Source organism: Mytilus trossulus, chromosome 13, assembly GCF_036588685.1.
Source record: "Mytilus trossulus isolate FHL-02 chromosome 13, PNRI_Mtr1.1.1.hap1, whole genome shotgun sequence".
Classification (NCBI taxonomy): Eukaryota; Metazoa; Mollusca; class Bivalvia; order Mytilida; family Mytilidae; genus Mytilus; species Mytilus trossulus.
Genome location: NC_086385.1, coordinates 5,365,300 through 5,387,803, shown reverse-complemented (window position 1 = coordinate 5,387,803; position 22,504 = coordinate 5,365,300). Strand labels below are relative to the sequence as shown.

At 31.1% G+C, this 22,504-nt stretch overlaps 1 long non-coding RNA gene across 1 annotated transcript; it reads right to left on the bottom strand.

The window, feature by feature from the left end:
• Window positions 1–14,846: 14,846 nt before the first annotated feature.
• On the bottom strand, window positions 14,847–19,493 carry LOC134695454 (uncharacterized). The gene is made up of 3 exons (XR_010102769.1): window positions 19,344–19,493; window positions 16,354–16,468; window positions 14,847–15,091 (listed from the first exon to the last, which is right to left on the bottom strand). It is a non-coding gene; the product is annotated as an uncharacterized LOC134695454 (long non-coding RNA).
• Window positions 19,494–22,504: the final 3,011 nt, after the last annotated feature.

The window sequence follows — 22,504 nt, the reverse complement described above, 5'->3', positions numbered from 1 at the left end:
CCAAAAAAAATATCACACATCAACATTAGATAACCATTTTATACTGACCAACACGTGTTTTATTTAGATTAAGTAATTTTTATTTCAAAATCTTTTTTTTTTGGTAAACAAATCTTTCCTGAATGACCTCCATGTCTACCTTATTTTCTTAATGTTGGCCTCATTTCCGTTTCAAATTAATTACGTCAGCGATCCTTACATACAAATAATCCTATCGTTTCTTTCACTTTTTGTGAGGTTTGCTACGTGGTTTGTGAAGGAGTGATGTATATTACAAGTTGATTTGTTAATGATCAAAACTGTATTTTTACCTTAAAACAGTATTGATTTTATGTCATTTATACATTTATTCTATTTTGTTTCATGAAATGAAACACTGATATTGCTTTATTAAAATTCAAAATCTATTTTAGATATTAGGAATATATCTTACTAATGCATATCTTTGGTTCCCTGTCAGGCTCTTGCTATACTTAATGTTGATGTTGTTGTGATCCGTTCTTCGACGTTTGTTCAAGTTTTTGTTTTTCAAATATTTTGACCTTGAGAGTCATTCAAGAACACTTTTAATTAAAATATGCATCTAGTGCAGTACAGTATATACTTTGTCTATATTTGACTTCTACCTTTTCTAGCTTTCTATAAAGTTTAGTTATTTTAAAATGTCTAGTGATTTAATCATAATTGAATATTTAGTTTCATTTAATCACTGTAATCTATACTTTAAAAATAACTTGATCAAAAGCGAAATCACTAGTTGTCTTTATTGTCTGAGTAGTCTTCCGATCTAAAAATGAGCAGGTTGTAGTCGAAGTTCCAATTCAGTTCGTTTGTAATGAAATTTTTCATTGGACGTTGACAAATATTTTAAAGTGTCAAATTCCATATTCTACCACTCCGCAAATAAGAAAGCCACCATTTTGAATCCCTTTTTTTGGTACATGTATGTATTTTTTATAAAGATATTAGCAAGAAAGTAAGATTTTATGCATCAACATCTTCTTAATGTTGATATTGAATGATTGTGAAGCGCATACATATGTCTAGTGTTATAAAATGGAGTTTACTTTTTTTTTTTAAATTGTTATTTTGATGGAGATTTGTCTCATTTGCATTCACACCAAATCTTCCTTTATCTATTTATTTTATTTCATGAATACGTTAACTCAATTTGTGACATTAAAATATACGTTTTACGCCGGCCAAGCTTGAAATACAATACAATATATATCTTTTTATTCTAATTATGTTAATGAGGGGTGAACAAGGTGTGTGTAGTTAAACATTACATATTATATTTATTCTAAAGGTACAACTATTCGTTAAAACACTAGAGTTAATTTAAAGATTATATCAAAAAATACATTTAGTAGAACACAGGTTAACAATATCAAGCCGGTCAAAGTGGCTGTCTGAAACTTGCAATAAACTTGCTCCATGTTTAAGGCCTCATTGTAACTTTTATATGAAGAAACGCAATCCATTCCTTTTTGTGCTATGCGTGAACTGGTTATATGTCATGGTTGAATGCTAAAGATCATTTGATTGTCTCTTTGTTTATATAGGCAGAATGTACTTTGAACTCTATCGTTCGTGATCTTGCTCGTCGTAAAATTTTTAATTGTTTACTATTTAAACACGAAAGTTACTTAAACAAAAATGCCCGAGACACTTCAGACATTTGATTAACTAGTAAATAATGTTCCGATGATTGTCTGTCAGGAAATTCATTTTTCATATGGAATTGGTTTTGTTTTTTGCATAGTGTAATATTAATGTTGAATCTCTTACTAGATTTTTCTGTTTAATTCGTACTACAATAGTGTACACTCGGAATCTCGAGACATAAACTAGCCATATGTCTATTGTTAAAAAACTGCATCCTATTTTTAAGGTAACACTTTGTCATTAAATTGCATTCTTATTGACATGTTAATAATTATTTAATTTATATTTCGAATGTTTTAATTTTTGGAAAAAAGGAGATAATTGGAAGCTTTTTCAAGGACATAAACATTTAATAAATAGTCGCAGGTAAAACAAAATGTATTGAACCATATCATAAAGTAACAACTTATAGTGCAAGAAATAAAATTGTAATGAATTTTTTTAAATTTTGTTGAAATGATTGTACCCTCGAGCCTCCTTAACAATTGTATACATATTTCAAATAAACGTGTCATTGTTAAATCTTCCAAAGGTATTACCATTTGTACATTGCATTAAATGACGACATTTTATTATAGCGGTTGATTTCTCTTCAAAAACAATATTCGTTATTGCAAGAATTCACAATACATTGTAAATATGCCCGAGAAAATGATAATGAAATTCGTTCCCAACTATAAAACAGTCTGTTTAATTTCAGCGCCATGTGAATACTAATAATTACATTATATTATATATATATAGGAACAGGGAGAAGGTAATAAAAACAATGTAGTTATTTTAAGTTTTGTTTCTGGCAATTATTCCTATTATCGTCATTAGCATTGTTGTGTAATATCAGATTATAACATGTCATTTTTCATATCGCATGTATTATCAGCCCTAGGTTCATTATCAGCCCAAGAGCCGCATGGCTCGAGGGCTGATATTGACCGAGGGCTGATAATACATGCGATATGAAAAATGACATGTTATGATCTTTTTATCATATGCTTCAATAGTAGAGAAAAAAAACCAGATTCATATAATGATCCTTTTACGTGGTTCCCGAAAAGAAGTTTAAAGAGTAAAATGTTCACGGACGTCGGACCCAAAATTTGATTCATTCAATATGAAATCTTTCTATCATATGCCTCAACAGAAAAAAAAACACATTTTAATATGGATGAATCGACAAAACAATAATTTAACAATATGCATAATGAACATTATTTGGAAAAGTCAACTTTTTTAAAGGATCTTTCTAAATTATGTTTCAGAAAAACATAGAAAATCCATTTATTTAATATTTTTTTTTTTTAATTAAATTTAATTATTTCACACAATATACTTTCCAGTATTCAAATAATTGTTTTGTACACTACTTTGTAATGTTTTTCACTGAAAACGTAGCATTGCGGTGTATTTTCCGGAATGTTTCGAGTATTACCTGAATGCCATGTGATAACGTTACGGAAAGGCATGTGATAACAATCGGAGCATGTGACAAACTGTTCATATTAGCCCGCTAAGCACTAATTTGAAAAATAAGGAAAAGACCTTAACTTAATGCTATCATCATACGGTAAAAATCATATGTTATTTAGTCTAAGTAGTTGATAATAAATCATTACTCACTCATATACTATACATATTATATAAATGGGTCACTGTACCTGATAAAACAATATGTATAGCTTCATTTATTCCTTTTTAAATAGAAGGTGCAATTGTTTTAAATAATCATTTGTAAATAGTGTATATACATTAAATGGAATTATTCATTTCAGCTTTGGCCGCTAAAATTAGCAATAAAAATCTTATTCTATATATCAAAGAACTGTATAATTTTTTATATTTTTTTACAAATAAAAACAAGTTAAACAAATTCAATAACTCATCATATTTTTTTTGTTTTTTTTACATTTTCATTAAGGTGCTTTTTATATCTGACTGCGGTATGAGCTTTGTTTGATTTTGAAGTCCGTTCGGAGAAGTTTTTAATGTCTGTATCATTTTTGTCCTTTGTTGAGAATTGTCTTATTGGCAATCATCATGATCATACCACATATTCTTTTTTATAAACACAAATTCAAAAATAAAAATCGATGTGAAATATTTGATTTATTTTACGTGAAAGCTAATTTCTCATCTTTTGTTATTTTTTATTCTGTTATTGTAATACCACAATAATGTTTAACAATTTGATAAAATGCTTACCCTAATTATATTTGTTATCTATATCCTTTAGACAAGACATCAACTTATTAAACAGAATATCATGCAACACTCAACTTAACTAATCTCATCAAATAAAGAGAAATCATCCGAGTAGAAATCCTATTTTCGTTAAGACACATACATCTTATCAGCACATAGAGTTAGTGGGCTTGTTGAAAGTAAATCAAAACTCCTTTGTTCATATATAATGCATATTTATATTTTGTAAACTTTAATCTTTGTTAAAACAAAAATCTGGATAGCATAGTAGCCTGTCGCATATATGCACTGCTACTTTGCTTTTGTTGAAGCTTTTCCAATTTATACAAATACTTAATCAATACACAACTGTACGATAATTCTAATGCATCCTGTGTAATATTTTCAAAAGCGAACACCAAAGCGTTTTGATTGGTTTAAAACGTTATAAACAATGGAAATTCAACCAATGACGTAATGTTATTTTCACTTTGGGGTACGAACAATGAAATTACCCATGATGCTTTAGATTCTGAAACGGCCAATTGGTCAAAGCAAGACTATTTGATACGTTAGTTGACTAATCTTAATGGTACGCATACTAATATGGTTTAATTTAACTGAGTTTTACTGAGCGTATAATTGTGTGTATTTGTTTTTCTACATTGTCCATGTTGATAGGGGAGAGTTGCATATAAATACATGTTAACCCAACCTCTTGAAATTCAGGAGCCTCTGAACTTTGTTATTTTTATATGATTTCTTATTTTCTTTTCTTTAAAATATTTCAGAATTTAGTATGATGGCCATTATCACTGAATAAGTATTCATTTTTGTTCCGGAACCAGCACGTCTCCGCTTATGGAAATTTCTCGCTGCATTGCATACCCATTGGTGGACTTCGGCTGGTATATGCTCTATGGTAAGGGTGTTGTTCTGTGGACACATTTCCCTTTTCCATTCTCCATTATACTTGCAATTTAACTTAACCAAACGGCTTTAACTTTGAAATACATAGTATAGTCATATTACTGAACAGTACTGCTTTTTATAGAATAAAATAATTATAGTAAGAATTTGTTTGCAGAGGGTAGAACTTGAAAATCAGGTAATATTTGAATCTTTTTTTTTTTAATTTTCGTTTTTTTTTTTTAATTAATTTGTTCATCTTATTTCTTGACATAGTTTTGAATAAACGTGCTATGTGTTATTTGTTAATTGCAAGATATACGTTTGAGATAAACAGGCAATACAGTTATGAATAAAAATGAAATATTCATGACTTCGTTCCAATCCTCATGTTCTTACTACAGTATCATTTGATTTATTTCACTTGACTGGGCGGGGTTTAACCGGTAGACGTATAAAGACCAGTACATCTATATACAAGTGTTTTGGGATAAACTCATCAATGAACTGTCCGATTATTCGTCCCATATCAAACATTCAATTTATTTATATATACATTTGGTGACACTGATGTGTGACTAGAAATCAAAAATAATTATAACGGAATTCGTCCTGAATACTGCAAGTCATGTCAAATTTTAAATGATGGTCTTATCTCATTTATCATAACGATGATGAAAGACATATAATGTTATGTATCTTTTTTTTTTTTACATTTTTGCCGATCTTCTTCACATATGTCAACTTATATAAAAGGTGTTATTTGACGTTATATATATAGATTAATGGATTTTCCCGGATGCTAATGCTATAACTCATATTAAGAATGTTTTTGCCATTATATTCAGATTATCGGATTCTCCCGGGTTCTAATGCCATAACTTATATAAAGGATGTTTTTGACATTATATATAGATTATCGGATTATCCTGGATGCAGTTGTACCATAACCGACTTCATTCGACAAAAAAACAGCTATTTGTTATATGAACATTAAGCGGTCTGTTCTTATCTCTCTTTGTTTGTCAACAACCAATGCTATGTATTTGTGAACTTTGTAATTTTTTGAAAAAGGAATAGGTCAGGTAAGGGCCGCTTTTGCATTCAAATTTCAGGTTTATATAAAGATGTATTTTGGACACTTTTTAAACACTTAAAAGAGGGACAAAAGATATCAAAAGAGAGTGTCAAACTCATTAATCTAAAATAAACTGACAATACCATGGCTAAAAATGAAAAAGACAATCAGACAAACAATAGTACACATGAGACAACATTGAAAACTAAAGAATAAACAACACAAGCCCCACAAAAAAATGATCTCTGGTGCTCCAGAAGGGTAAGCAGATACTGCTCCACGTGTGGCACCCGTCGTGTTTCTTATTTGATAACAAATCTGGTAAATAGTCTTAATCGGTAGGTCATATTCATGAAAGGGAAGGGAATTGTAGTTACGAAGTAAGGAACACTTTCATTTGTGAAACGGTTATTTCATATTGGTCAACCAACTCGTAATGGCGTCCGTAAAATTTACGAAGGGATGATTTCCACTTCACCATTTGGAACCATTGGTTAAATAGCTTCCTCGTGAGCAGCAATCCCCTATCAAGAAAATCATGATAGGAAATGCAAGCACGGGGATATTGTATCAATTGGGAGATATATACCCCATATGCAGGTGCTGCTTGAACGTTGCTTGTTAGAAATGGAATGTTCACAATTGGAAGGCTGAAATAATCTCTTTTGTTCTTAATTTGTATTTTAAGTTGACCCTTATTGTCAATTTCTAGATATTAGACCGACTTAACTGTATCTGTAGTATCCTTTATCTCTAGTTCGATGGGATGAATGCGTTTAACATAGTCACCAAATTTTGAATTATTTAGTGAAAGAACATATTTTGAATTATTTAGTGAAAGAACAAATTTTGAATTATTTAGTGAAAGAACATATTTTGAATTATTTAGTGAAAGAATATATCATGTATACAGCGGACAGTAGAGTTGAAGGATATTGCTAACTTCTTATCTTTCTTCCTAAGAAGTTCTTGCATGAAGTCAGCCTTATAATAATAAAGTGTCTTTTGCAATTGATTCAATTCGTTTATGTTAAATATGTTTACTGATTTAGTCATTACCAACGCTCCGATTCAAGCTTTAATATGAAAAATCTATCAGTTATGCAAAAAAAAACGTCCCTGTTCAGATGTTTTTTGTCAAAAATAAAAGTTGCCGCGTCCGTGTTCATCCTCAATCTGTATATATGTTATGTAATATCATCAAAAACAACTTAGATTTCAATAGTATTTCATTTAAGAAAGAATCCGTCAAAATTTTATCTTGAATGCTAAAATTGAGAGGATTTTAGTACTTTTACATGATTTAATGATGCCAATAAATATGCATTGTACATGTATTGTTAAAAACAGTCCAAATTTATGTAGCTGAAACATTCTTCATTCCAGTAAACAGCTAAAAGATTACATTTTCACAACGTTGTAAATATAGGCAACATGTTTATACCGCTGTTAAAAACTCGTAAATCCATGGACAAAAAACAAAATCGGGGTGACAACCTAAAACTGAGGGAAACGCATTAAATATTAGAAGAGAATAATGACACAGCATTAAAATGTAACACACACAGAAACGGACTAAGCATTAGATAAAATCCGATGAGAATAACAAATATAACATCAAAACCAAGCACATGAATTTGGGAAAAGTACCGTGACACGTCTTATAGTAATGTGAGTTCACACTCAAATATGAGAGAAAACACCACGTTAAAATGTAACACACACAGAAACGAGTTACAGTATAACAATTACCATATTCTTGACTTGGAACAGGACATTTTTAAAGAATAACATGGTGGGTTAAACCTGGTTTTGTGGCATGCCAAATATCCCGCTTTAAAGGAAATGTTAAATTATATAACTTAAAATGACGACATAATATAACAGGACTATAATACAAATAAATTGGAAAACATATAAGACAAAGAAACACATGAATAAAACTGCTATATTTGTGGGCCAAAAAGGGGGCTTACTGAACCTACTCCTTATAAATATCTTTCAATTGGGAAAAAAACCAAGTTAGTGATTCGAAGCCCAGGACCGTTACCAAAACACTATTGTATCATATTGAAACAATTTCAATCATGAGTTTATACTAGTTATCTTGACTTTTTTGTCATTGTTTGAAGAACATACAGAGACAACAGGGGTATTGCCGCTGTTCAATCGATTAAACAATCAAAACTGGGTAACACACAGTAATGGACAAAATATAAAAAAGAAGATGTGGTGTGATTGCCAATGAGACAACTATCCACAAAAGACCAAAATGACACAAACATTAACAATTATAGGCCACCTTACGGCCTTCAACAATGAGCAAAGCCCATACCGCATATAGTCAGCTATAAAAGGCCCCGATAAGACAATGTAAAACCATTCAAGCGAGAAAACTAACGGCATTATTTATGTAAAAAAATGAACGAAAAACAAATATGTAACACATAAACAAACGACAACCACTAAATTATAGGCTCCTGACTTTGGACAGGCACATATATAAATAATAGACGTATTTACACTTGTATGCAAATGTGTCCGCCATTACATAAAGTCACACAGGTTCCCGTAAACTTTGACATCATAATTTAAAATAGTTGACGTCACAATTTAAAATTGTTTGTTGCTTGACGTCAAAAGGTGATTTGGAGTCGATCTAAGGTCATTTGGAGGCAGGATACAGCTAAATACCGAAAGTGTAAATACGTTTATGTGGCGGGGTTAAACATGTGAGCGGGATCCCAACCCTCCCCCTAACATGGGACAGTGGTATAACAGTACAACATAAGAACAAACTATAAAAATCAGTTGAAAAAGACTTAACTCAACAGTTAACTATTAAACACATTTAACTATAAGAGGAAAAATATAAAAGAAACTAAACACCGAAATGCAACAAAAATCAAAGCCAACATACATGTATGTAGAAATGGACTATTTGATAACAACTGCTTTAATCCTAGGTGCATTAAATTTATAAACAAAAATCATGTATTTTAAGTCTCACCTGAATGGTGAATTCCTCAAATGAGAAATGCACAATCAGATAATAACAGTAGGTCAAAATTAAGGAATGTATCTCCCTCATGCAAAGCTCTGATTCCTTTCACGGATTTGGCTATACTTTTTGGACTTTTTGGATTATAGCCTTCATCTTTTAAATAAGCTTTGGATTTCAAATATTTTGGCCACGAGCATCACTGAAGAGACATGTATTGTCGAAATTCGCATCTGGTTCAAGAAAATTGGTACCCAAATGAGTAATAAAACTCCCATAGTTTAGCACAATCAGGTAACAGCAGTACTTCATGTACGTGTCTACCGATTTAAATAGATATAAGAAAGTCAGAGTACATTTTTTTGTAATAAAACTTATTTTTTTCAAAATTATTATTTAAAACATATACGATTTATTGGCTATATTTGAAGAATACAATAATGGTAAAGCTTTATAGATTTATTTTCTACTGGCCAGGAAACATTGTTAAGGGGTATGTTTAACCATTGTCTTTTTCATCTGTATTGATGATTGCTCAAAACCAAAGTTCAAACTATTGATAAGAAATAAGTAAAACGAAGTATGCTGCAGGCTATATATTTTAATCACTCCTTTCTGGTATTATTTCCACTTTGTGCATGTTATCAAGTAGAGCCATCTGCAAAAGAGGCATACAATGAAATCAAAATGAATATACTGTGGATTAATTAAGATTCGTTTGATACCAATTTTTGTGGATTTTATTGGTACAGGATTACCACAAATTTAAATGTTTGATGAGTTTGATATTTTCTAAGGCCACGAAATCAAACATACACGAATATGCCCTTTTTTTTCAAACCACGAAAATTGGTACCCACGAAAATAAACAAATCCACAGTAATTCATAAGAAAAAGTAATTTATAACATTAATTCGTGATCATAGCGATCGATACTCCGTTACAGAATAGCTTTTAAATACACAGTTATATCTTATACGTTTAACAAGAAGTGTATTAGACGGTGTAGCTATAACACTTAGCATGCTTATCATTTTGATAATTGGCCTTTTCAGAATCTAAAGCATCATGGGTAATTTCATTGTTCGTAACTCAAAGTGAAAATAACGTTACGTCATTGGTTTAATGTCCATTGTTTATAACGTTTTAAACCAATCAAAACGCTTTGGTGTACTTTTGTGAAAATATTACCCAGAATGCACTAGAGTCTGAAACGGCGAATTATCAACAAGTATATATTTTTTTCATTGTTTGCTTTTTAAATAATTGGTTGTAATTTCGTATATTTATAAAAGAAGATGAGAAATTATTGTCAATGAGACAAATTCCCCCCCCCCCCAAAAAAAAACAACCAACAAACGATACAGAAATTAACAACTATAGGTCACCGTAATTCCTTCAACAAAGAACCTACACTGCATACTCAGCTTCAAAAGCTTCGAAATGACCAATAGTAGAACATTCAAACTAAAAATCAAACAGCCTATTTTTTTTTACAAAAAAAGAAATATAATAGAATATGTTACACATCAACAAAGAACTTTTTTGTAAGTGCCATAACACTGACATCTGGCCTACAAATTATAAGTTTATAGCAGATAGCAAATCGACGAATACAGACATATCGTATTCGCAATATCAAACAAAATAACAACAAAAGTACATGTAAAAACTAAAAATCACAAAAATACTGAACTCTGAGGAAAATTCAATCGGAAAGTCCCTAATCAAATGACAAATTCAAATGACGAAACACATTAAACGAATGGACAAACACTGTCATATTTTGGACTTGGTACAGGCTTTCTAAAGGTAGATACTGGTGATGTGAGCATGTATTTTTAGCGACAAACCTCTCACTGGTATTACAGTCGCTTCAAATTCCGTAATTTTTACAAAAATGTGTGAACAAAGCAGACACAATACATAAAATAGTCAAAATATGGTACAGTAGTCATCATTTTGTTACTATCTCAAAACAAACAATCATTAACAAAAAAAAACACACAAAAGCATCTATCAAATTAAAAAAACCCAAATATATTGCTTCGCGTGTGAACTGATGAAAACAGTCACATTCGTATGATTAGCGAAAACAATTGTATGGCGCAATCATCAATGACTCTTTTGGAAAGGAGATATGTAAGCTGATTCCATATGTTATTCCTCCGTTTTAAATAAAATCTTGAACTAAAATTACCCTTTCCTCTTACATTTGCTTAACTTAATTATCTAATCTACCATCTAACTCCATTCTTTTTCCCTCTCATTTACATCAATTTAATTATGATTTTATTTCAATTAGTACTAAATCTAATACACCAACTGCAGTAGGTGAGTATACAGTTTTTAGCTTTGATGCCGGAGTAAAAATTATATAAAAAGAACTTCATCACAAACGTTAAAATCGGAATAAAAATAGAGAATTCTAGTACCGGAAAAGACAAAACTAGACAAGAAACTCGTATTTTTTTGGTGTTATCTCTTTTAGTTTTTTTTTTAATTCAGCAATACATTGCACGATGTTAACAATTTGGAAATAAATAAAATCAATACACCAATTCATATTGACTAACTTTTACGTTTTTCTCTGTGACAACTTTATTTTGTTTTTATTTATATGTGACTGCTGACTTACAGATTAGTCTGACAACTAATTACATTAACTTAGCGAATAAAATATATAACACTTGTTGAAACTTAAAATCATCGTTATAAAAAAGATCAATACATATACGCTTTTTATCGTGGTATTTGGATACTGAAAACCAATTTGTAACAGTAAGAAGTCAACGTTTATTGTACAGACACAACTGGTTTTTTTTATTCTGCATTAATGTATAACATAGAAATTTCATTTTGAAAATCACCAATGCACTTTCGTAAGGTGGCTCGGGTGTCTTACATTTTATCGTAACTTATATGGTGTAGTTTTCTTTTTATCACAATTATTAGGGTTTTCTATACACAATTGATACACAATCTGATAATTTTACACAACCTGTAGCGTGAAAAAAGTCTAGATTAAAACCAGGTTTTGAAAATTAATTTGGAACAAAACATAAACAATAACTAATAATTACCTGGAAAAAATGCATTCAAGACCCGGTTACTCAAAACAGACAACTCATCAAAACTTTGAACATTAAAGCTGTTTCCTCTTGAAGGTACTAAAGCCATTCCTTTCAACTCCCTTGTATCTCGCAATCCAATACCAACAGCGTATATATGGATACCAGCATCCCTAGACTTTTCTGCCTCTGGAATGGTCCTTCTTGAATTAATAGTCGATACACCATTAGTCATCATCAAACAAAAGTCTGGAACAGCTAGACGGTTGCCATTTGCAACAGAAAACATTTCTTTTCTCATTATTTGTAAACTTTTGGCTGTGTTTCTGCGGCCATCTGATAAGGAATGTTATCGATTGCGTCAAGTATTTGTTGGGAGGTAGAGAAGCTGTTTAGATAGAATTCAACCCTAACAGCTGTACTGTATGACAATATACCAACACGAACATTACCGGAATCAAGGTCAGCATTTCTGAGAAAATCTTTGCAGAAATCCTTCATTTTATCGAAGTCATCACTTCCTACACTGGTCGAGGAATCAAGTATGATAACCATATCTACTTTTGCTAATGCACATCCTCCTAAAATATAAACACACAATTGTGTCAACCAATAGCAACGTCCTAACATATAAACACATAACTGTGTCAATGAATAGCATCATCCTATTATATAAGCACAGTTGTGTAAAGATAATATCACAGTATTTTTTACTTAATGGCTTTTGGTTAAATAGTGTGGCTTTCAATAATCAAGAATTAAAGTGAAACGCACATCTAAGAATACAATAAGCACTTAAGAGGGTGTCCGTGGAAAAAACAAGGCAGTGGGTGGCCCATGACATATTTTGTTTTCAATTTTTTTAAACCTATTTCATGTCATAAATTCATTCCTTCTTAAAGTTAAATTTTGTCTTTGTATTAACTGCAACAAGTAAAGAGAAACAAAATACATAAAAAGCATTGACAATTCATTGAAAAGGGGAGATAACTCTTCATTTTGTACACAATTTTGTGGCATTTTTAGTGAACTTTACAATCATTTTCTTGGACATCCACTGTTGATTCAAAATCATCTTTGACATAGTTGACCTTTGTATGATATTGCATTGGAACCAAAAATTCAATGGAAAAAAAATTATGTTGTACCACCCATAATATAGGATTTGCCTGATGATAACTCGGACAGCCTCTTAAATTAAATATATAAATTGATCTATATACAACTCGTCTAAACATCAACCCAACAATGTTAGATCTGTGAATTTGCTTTCGCAATTTTTTGGTTCTTCCCTCGCCGGGATTCGAACCCATGCTACTGTGATATCGTGACACCAAATCGCCTGCACTACAGCCGTCCCGCTAGACCACACGACCACTTGAACTCTACTAAAATAGAGCTTTCGCTGGCCGTGTGTTACCTTTCCTCGTCAGATTTAATCTAAATTGATCTATATATATTCGTGATTATTGTTGTTTGGTGGAAAGTTGTGTTATTGGTATTTATACCACATCTTCTTATTTCTATATACAATACAACACATTTGGATGACTTAAATTTTCAAATAATTAGCCTTTGCAAACAACAAAGGATATGGTGTCCATATCTCTTTAAAATGTAGTGTTTTAAGATTGGAAAATTTTGTAAAAACAAGCAATTTAATCGATTTGTTTTTCAGGAGGAAATTGAATAAAAAATGAATGTGAATGTGTATGGCACTGTGTTTGAGTTTCATCCATTTTGAATGAGGCAAATTCTAAAGTTTGTAAACGCGGAAAATGCAATTCTCCAAATTATAAAGGGGCATAAATATAGAACAGTCACTGCTTGAATTTGCCTGTACCAAGTCAGGAATACACAGGCAAATTTTGTTCACGTGAATATTACATGAATTGAGCCTTCACGTAAACTTTTCACGTGAAATTAACATGAATCGAGCTTCTTCTTTTTAAATGAAATTAAAGTGAATTCAGCCTTAATAACACAAATTTCACAGGCTTTTAGCTTATTCATGTAAGTCAATTCTAATCTAATACAAATTCTGTTTTGATATATATATAAGCATGAAAAATATTCTTCTTGAGTCATGTGTTCATACTTCCATTCTATTTTACTTTCTTTGTATCCACATTTTTTTTTTGTCTTAAACAAAAATGTAAATGATTTATGGATTGTGGTCATTTAAAGAAGATGTTTGCACTGATGTATTATAACATTTGAAATGAATTTCATCATGTACAAACGTATACATATATATATATAAGTCATACTGTGTGGTCATCAGTTATGACAAAAACCAATGATATTCTGGATAAGAACTATTTGCAAAAGATGCCAATTTTTTTAGATGGTTTTGAAGAAATAAATAGTTCACCTCACCACATATCCATGTACCCATTTAAAGTCAGAAACCTTTTCAGTGGTTGTCTATAATCTCATCTTAATTAAAAGAAAATTATTCAGAGAATTTGGTCTGGATGGCAGCTCTTGACTCATATTGTAATTGTTTTTAGTCTAAATTCAATAGATCATGGCAAATATTTTAGACACCTGGCTTTTGTTGAGGACTGCATGTTAGCACCTATAACTAAATGCCTTTCGGGTGTTTTTGTTGTTTTATTGCTGTCTGATTGATGTGTACCTCATATCTCATTGTAATAATAAACTAAAATAGAAAGTTCTATGAAGATATACAAATGTACCATATTGAAAGTCTCTGTAATTTACAACCAATTACTTCTTTTTTCATAAAGGCATATACCATTAAAAGATTTCCAAGTTTGGCTGCACAATATAAAGCTAAACATTCTTGTTATTTCATTTTTTTATATAAAATTTATTTAAAAAAAATAAACATGATATATGCATTTTCATTTCTTTTAAATGTAACTACATTTTTGTATGTTGACAAAATAATCTGAATTTGAATTGTACATGTATTGTATTCTGAAAGTACTTATGGTTGAAAAAATATACACAATAGTTAATTCCAGTTGGTAATGGTATAAATTTCTTGACTACCATATCTGTTAATAATGTTTAAGAGTCCACTTCTGCATATAATTGATATTTGTACCCAAGGATTCCTTCATACATTTCCACTTATTCTCCTTGGATGTTGCTCCAATGATAAAATCCTGTAATGCATACTTAGCAATCATACTCTTGGAATACTTCCTACAGTTCCTGTAATATAATAAAATCAGCATGTAATGTTTATTTCTGTATTGTAGTCCAGCCAAAAAGATAAATCAATTTAATCTCCAATAATTTACCAAACTTATAATTAGGAGAAAACTGTATTGTATTTTAAGCTCTGACATGATCAATTGGTGATTTTATGGTGATTTACCCAGTAAAACCTTGACAGTAAAATCTGGGTTTTCCCAGTATTTCCCACTGGGCTGGGCAATACTCATAAAACACAGGTTTTTACAAACCCTGTTTCAGGACATTTTATAGTTCGCTATTCTGTATCAGTTTTCTTATTGGTGAAAGCTGTACATATGACCATTTACAGTTAGCAGTATTCAGTCATTTGGACGCTAGTGAACAGTTGTCTCATTGGCAATCGTACCATGTTAAAAAAAATTAATAAACTTCTTATGAAAACAAACTCTATTCATATCTGTGTACTACACATAACCTGTAAGTATACTTAGTGGCTATAAAAAAAAAACTCATCATTTTCAAGCCCCCTTCTTACATGTCTTAGCCCCTTACAATCATTGCTCACACCAAATATAGCTGATATATTAATTGATTATATACGGTATACAGCAAACAGACTAAAATATGAAAACTTAATATTGACCAATGAACCATCATTTATAATGAATATCACTGCAGGGGCGGATCCAGCCATTTTAAAAAGGGGATTTCCCAACCCAGAATAAAAGGAGGGGTTTCCAGCTATATGTCCCCATTCAAATGCATTGATCGGCCAACAAAAGGGTGGTTCCAACCCCCAGACCCCCCCTGGATCCGCCAATGTATCAGGTCATGGTAGGATGAACCATGCCCAGACAGACATGTCCTACACCATACAATCAGTTGCAGACGAGACAAAACAAAACCTAATTCATGATATCAGTAATTTTTTAATCTTGGTCAAGCTATTTTGATAATTTTTTTCCCTCAAACTACTAGCATAACACATGGGTATATTTATATGTAATAAGAATTGAATCTTATGAAATCCAGAATATAAATTATATTCTCATAAATTTACATGGACTGAAAATTAAAGGGGTAAATACATGTAACTACATGCCTATTCCATACATGTATATATAGCAGATTAATTTTTTCCTTGGTCTGTTGATTGATAGTGTTTTTTTGTTTTTTTTGGCAGTTTGCGTCGACTCCTTTTTAAATTTGCAAATTTCAGCATTTTTGTCATACCATTTTGACTACAAATACTACATAACCAATACATGAATACATACCAGTTACATGTACTGTAGCTATAGGGTCTCAACTACATGTATTTCTAATCAATTCATTCATTTCATTGTATAACTTCAAATCCTCTTACATCTTGGGAGCAACAAATGTGTAATTCTGAAAATTTAAATTCCATTACTTATTATAAATATAAGCCCTGAACCTGATTAATGTTTTCCAAATAAAAAAAATGGCAATACAACTTAAAATTAATTTAGATATACAATGTAAATCAAATTCACACTGGCAACTATTGTAAAAAATATTCGCCAAGAGCAGTGATTCAGATAATTTGGTCAGACAGAATTTTTTTGATTTTTTGGTTGACATACATTTGTTATACACAGCTACTTTTGCATAGGTACATGTACTATATCTGTACTAAAAATATGTAGTACTGGAAATTTACTTTTAAAATTGAGTACTATTTCTTTACTTCAAAATTATTGTAATATTTAGGTACTTGTATTTTACAGTACTTGATTTGTACTAAATATTTTGGTACAAAAATAATACAATATTCCATGTTTGAAAATCATAATTTTAAGAGATTTGAAATAGAAAAACTTTCAAAATGCTGAAATGTAACTGTAGTAACCCAAAATATGTAGTGCCTAAATTTCAAGTACTAATTAAGTACTGTAAAATACAGGTACCTAAATATTACAATAATTTTTAAGTAACAAAATAGTACTGAATATTAAAAGTAAATTTCCAGTACTACAGATTTTTAGTACAGAAATAGAACCTATGGAGTATGCAAAAGTAGCTGTGTAGATAAAAAAAATCATCAAATTTCTCTTTCGGTCAGACAGACCCTAAAACAGTTTGGCACAGACTGCAACAGTGGCAACAGAGAAAACAATTGATTTGTTTTATAACCAATAAGTGAACATCACTAGCAAAATGACTAGTACTAGTTTTCTAGATTGAACTGTTGTCAGGATCATTAACAGCTGACTAAGCAGTATTGTTCTGTTCATTGTTGAAGGTCAGAATAAAAGTGGCCTACAAGTGCTTACATCCCCTTCATTTTGAATGTGGCTGACCATGATGGTTTTCTTATCCTACCACATCTCCTTATTTCTAAAATTAAATTACTAAAAATGTTCAATCTGCAACAATTAAATTCTATTCATATACAAAAAATGTACACCTCTACTTTTGCAAAGACTGATAGGTTATTATTTCTGAGACTGTACCAAAAATATGTATTACTGGAAATCAACTTTTAATATTCAGTACTATTTTGTAACTTTAAAATTATTGTAATTTTAGGTATTGTATTTTTTGTACTAAAATAATTGGTATAGAAATAATAAAATTTGGTATAGAAATAATACCCACAGTGATCACAATATTCCAAGTTTGAAAATCATAAATTTAAGAAATTTGAAATAGACGAGTACTGTAAAATACATGTACAGAATGTCCAGTACTATAATTTTTTAGAACAGAAATAGTACCTGCAAAAGTAGCAGTGAACATGTACATGTACATTGTATATACCTGTAATTAATTAAAGGTAATCTGATCAGCACTATGAAGCAATGTCATTAATATTCAAAACACTCTGCCATTATCAGAAATCAAATTAATCTAAACTCCAATGACATTATATGTGTGTTAAACAACCAAAACTTGTTTAATACCACAATCTGACAGAATTCATAGATATACATGTACACAATCATCATTAAGTATAAAAAAGAAGATGTGGTATAATTGCCAACGAGACAACTGTCCACAAGAGACCAAAATGAAACAGACATTAACAAATATAGGTCACCTTACAGCCTTCACAAATGAGCAAAGCCCATACCCAATAGTCAGCATACAAGGTAACTAGAGGCTCTTAAGAGCCTGTGTCGCTCACCTTGGTCTATGTGCATATTAAACAAAGGAGACAGATTAATTCATGAGAAAATTGTGTTTTGGTGATTGTAATGTGTTTGTAGATCTTACTTTACTGAATATTCTTGCTACTTACAATTTTCACTATTCATAATAAACTTGGCCCTTTAGTTACAGAGGGAATAATTTTTTTAAAATTTACACAAGTTTACCAAATTAATGTAAATTGTTAAAAAATGGCTATAAAGGGCAATAACTCCTTAAGGAGTCAATTGACCATTTTGGTCATGTTGACTTATTTGTATATCTTACTTTGCTGAACATTATTGCTGTTTACAGTTTATCACTATCTATAATAATATTCAAGATAATAACCAAAAATGGCAAAATTTCAAAATTACCAGTTGTTCGATTCATCTGACCTTATAAACAAATTTACCTCATGTCAGATTTTCTCTAAAGGCTTTGGATTCAGAGATATAAGACAAAATCTACATTTTACCCCTATGTTCTGTTTTTAGCCATGGCGGCCATCTTGATTGGTTTGCTGGGTAATTGGACACAATTTCTAAACTAGATACTCCAATGATAATTGTGGCCAAGTTTGGTTAAATTTAGCCCAGTAGTTTCAGAGGAGAAGATTTTTGTAAAAGTTTACAGACGACGGACGACATACGACGGACGCCAAGTGATGAGCAAACTCACTTGGCCCTTTGGGCCAGGTGAGCTAAAAAATACATACTTTTTGTTGGATGCTGCATCATAATTATGATAATATGCTGCATCATAATTATTACATGTTAAATAAATGCAAGTCATTAAGTACATATATATATATGTAGTTACTACACAGCTACTTTTGCATACTTTTTAGGTACTAATTAAAGTAAAGAGATAGTACTTAATATTAAAAGTAAATTTCCAGTACTACATATTTTAGTACAGAAATAGTACCTATTTGGCTATGCAAAAGTAGCTGTGTAGTACATAATATTTGAAGATGAAATAAAGGATAATCTTATTATTATCAGTCTCTGGTCAGAAAAGAAGCCACACAACAGCGAAATATAAGTCTCAGAGATGCACATACAATCATTGTATATATATATGTACATGTATGATGAAGAATAATACTTACCATTGGCTGTCAACATACATTTTATGTACATGTAAAAATGGACTGTCAGGCATGGAATCATTTGACACTGCATATAGGTTACTTCATTCCAGTATTACCAGTATCAGTCAAAATCAATAGTCAACTCCTCTGTCCATTCCTTGTTATATTGCTGAAAGGGAGAAAACAGTATTTAGCATGTGCACACATTACTATTCAAAGAGTTTTGCCAACATTTAGATTAAATTTATCCATGAATTTCTTTCTATTTGTATTAGACTTGGAATTGTACTAATTATCTACATGTATCAAATATCATGAGCCTGTGTCGAGCCTGTGTCGCTCACTTGTCTTCACTGGTGTTTTGAAAATCAAAATTAATAACATTAGATACCCTTTTAATGATTGAGGCAAAGTTTGATTAAATTTGGCACAATAACTAAAAGCAGGTCATCCCATTCATTGTCATGATTGTAGTCTTACAATAGTAACTGAAGACCCTCCCCCTTTTTGTCATTATTAAATTAGTTTTCAAGTTGTTACCATTTGAAATTGATTTTTATACAATTTTCGCTTACACTTCTATAATAAACCCCTTTGGTATTATATTTTTACCACTTTGGTATCAAACCTTGAGGCTCAATTTCATAGAGATCCATAGAAAGGTACACTGTATGGGATTTGCTCATTGTTGAAGGATGTACTGTGACCTGTATTTTTATAATATGTTAACCTCTATGTCATTTAATATTGGGTGAAGGGAAATAATACCATATCTTCTTATTATATATTCGTTCAGATGTATGAACATACACAAATGATGCACAATGTACATGTATATTATTCAAGGGTTTAATGTTTGGATACCAGAAATCCTTGTTTTTTACCCATAATTATAAAAATGTTTAGTCCATTACCCCAAAAAGTAATCCAAACCTTCTCTTTGAGGTATGGAACCTACAAAGCTACATTTGTACACGTACAAAGTGGTCCAATTTTATAGAGATCCTACACATACACAATGTATTGCCCTGAAACATGAAAAACGCTTGTTTTGGACCATAATTCCAGATCAGTTTCTGCTAAAATAAAATAGTCTGAACTGAAACAAATGTTACACTTGATATGCAACTTGTCATGGAAAAACTATACAATTATCATGATCATATGATAAATCATAATAATCAGATCAATATCTACAAGCATATATACATGTCACCCCAAAAAAAAAAATAAACTGATTATTTGCATAATTTTTTTTAAGTCCAAGGACTAAGTACATAGCTCTGCAAAAATAAAACATCTGAAGTTATTTTTTCTGAACAGAATATATAGAGCTTCATCTGTAAACTTGTTACTGCTTGTCATAATCTAAAATAAATATATCTATAATAAGGTTGAGGGTTTGTCAAATGATGTATAACCCCCCCCCCCCCCCCCCTTTTTCCCACTTTCTGTATATGTATGTGACAGTCCCAAGTCAGGAGCCTGTAATTCAGTGGTTCTTCTTTGTTTCTTTGTTTGTTACATAATGATACTTTTTTTTGGTTCATTTATTTGTTAATTAATTCAGCCATTAGTTTTCTTGTTTTAATTTTTTACATGTACATTTGTGATTTTGGGGCCTTCCATACATGTAAATGTAGCTGAGTATGCGATATTGGCTTTGCTTATTGTTGAAGGTTGTACGGTAACCTTAAGCTGTTACTTTCTTTGTCATTTTGATGTCTTGTGGAGAATTGTCTCATTGACAATCAATTCCACATTTTTTTCATATTGTATTGTCTTGTTGTTGTTATTGATTCATACCATTTTGCCAGTTCAGGACTTACAAAAATGTATGGGAACATTTCTCTCCCCTAGCTGGAAATTCCCTGGCCCTGGTTGTAGTTTTCTATAAATTGTTATCCAAATATGTTTGATTAAGAGAAATCAACATAATTGCTTTCTTTATGATATGACGTTAAATGGCCATGGTATCTAATATAAAAAGTGAGGTACAGCCACCTGCAGAATAAGAGTGTACGACAGCTTAGGTATTTGTGCTGGCTTTCAGTTACTGCTAGCTAGTCCTGAAACTTGTCAGTGATTGTCCTGTGTCATGTAAAAATGTATGTGATAACTATTGTCCTGTGTCATGTACAAATGTATGTGATATCAAGCTGCAAGTGTTTTGTTATCTACATGTATATATACATGTATGACTTTGAGTTAATCATAGATAAGATACATGTAGTATCGGTTTGAATCATAAACAAATATTCTTCTTCTCGCTAATTAGAGAGACCGTAAATTACGTTTTGTTTTGACCAACTAGTCAAAAATGAGTAAAAACAATGATGTACATACAATGTATACGAATACACCTTACCGCTATGTGTTCGCCATTACTGGATATCAAACAGGTTCCTTACATTATAACATCATGAAACAAAAAAGCTGACGCCACAATGAAAAAGTGATTGTTGTATGCGTCAAAAGTTCAAGCGGCCGGGTCAGCCGGGATTAGCGATAAGGTATATTATGTAAAACATGAAAAATATTTTGATAAAATTGAGAATAGAAATGTGGAATGATGTCAAAGAGACAACAAACAAGCAGTTTATTCATTATATATGTATCTGTTATAATACTGCATGAATTGTAACAGTAAACAAATATCAATAAAGATATTAAAGTACTTACTTTAAACAAAATTAAAGGGAAAATAATTTTTCGTTTGCAGCAATACACATATTCGTCGAATTATTCAACATTCTTTGCCATCCTCCGATCAAATAATAAACATTATGCAAGTTGACAACATATAAAAAAAATCAGGGCGAATCGATCATGGGCGAACATGTACTTGGGCGAATGTGAATCATGTCGAACGGACAATACATGTAAGTCACTATACCAAACTCGAAGATAAAAACCTTCATTGCAGATTTCTGTTTATTCCTGCACTATTAAATCATTTGTTTGAGTTACCTGTAGTATATCCTCGAGTATTTATTAATGTTCATAGCTCCTTGGATTGATTGATTGATTGTTGGTTGCTTAACGTCCAGTGGCAAATATTTCATGCATATTAAGGACGAGAACAAGTTCACAATAAATACAATAGGTAGGTTGTTATAATAGAGGCCATCTAGGATGATGGTCGGGGAAATTTGAACTGCCACTTGAAAATGAGGGTA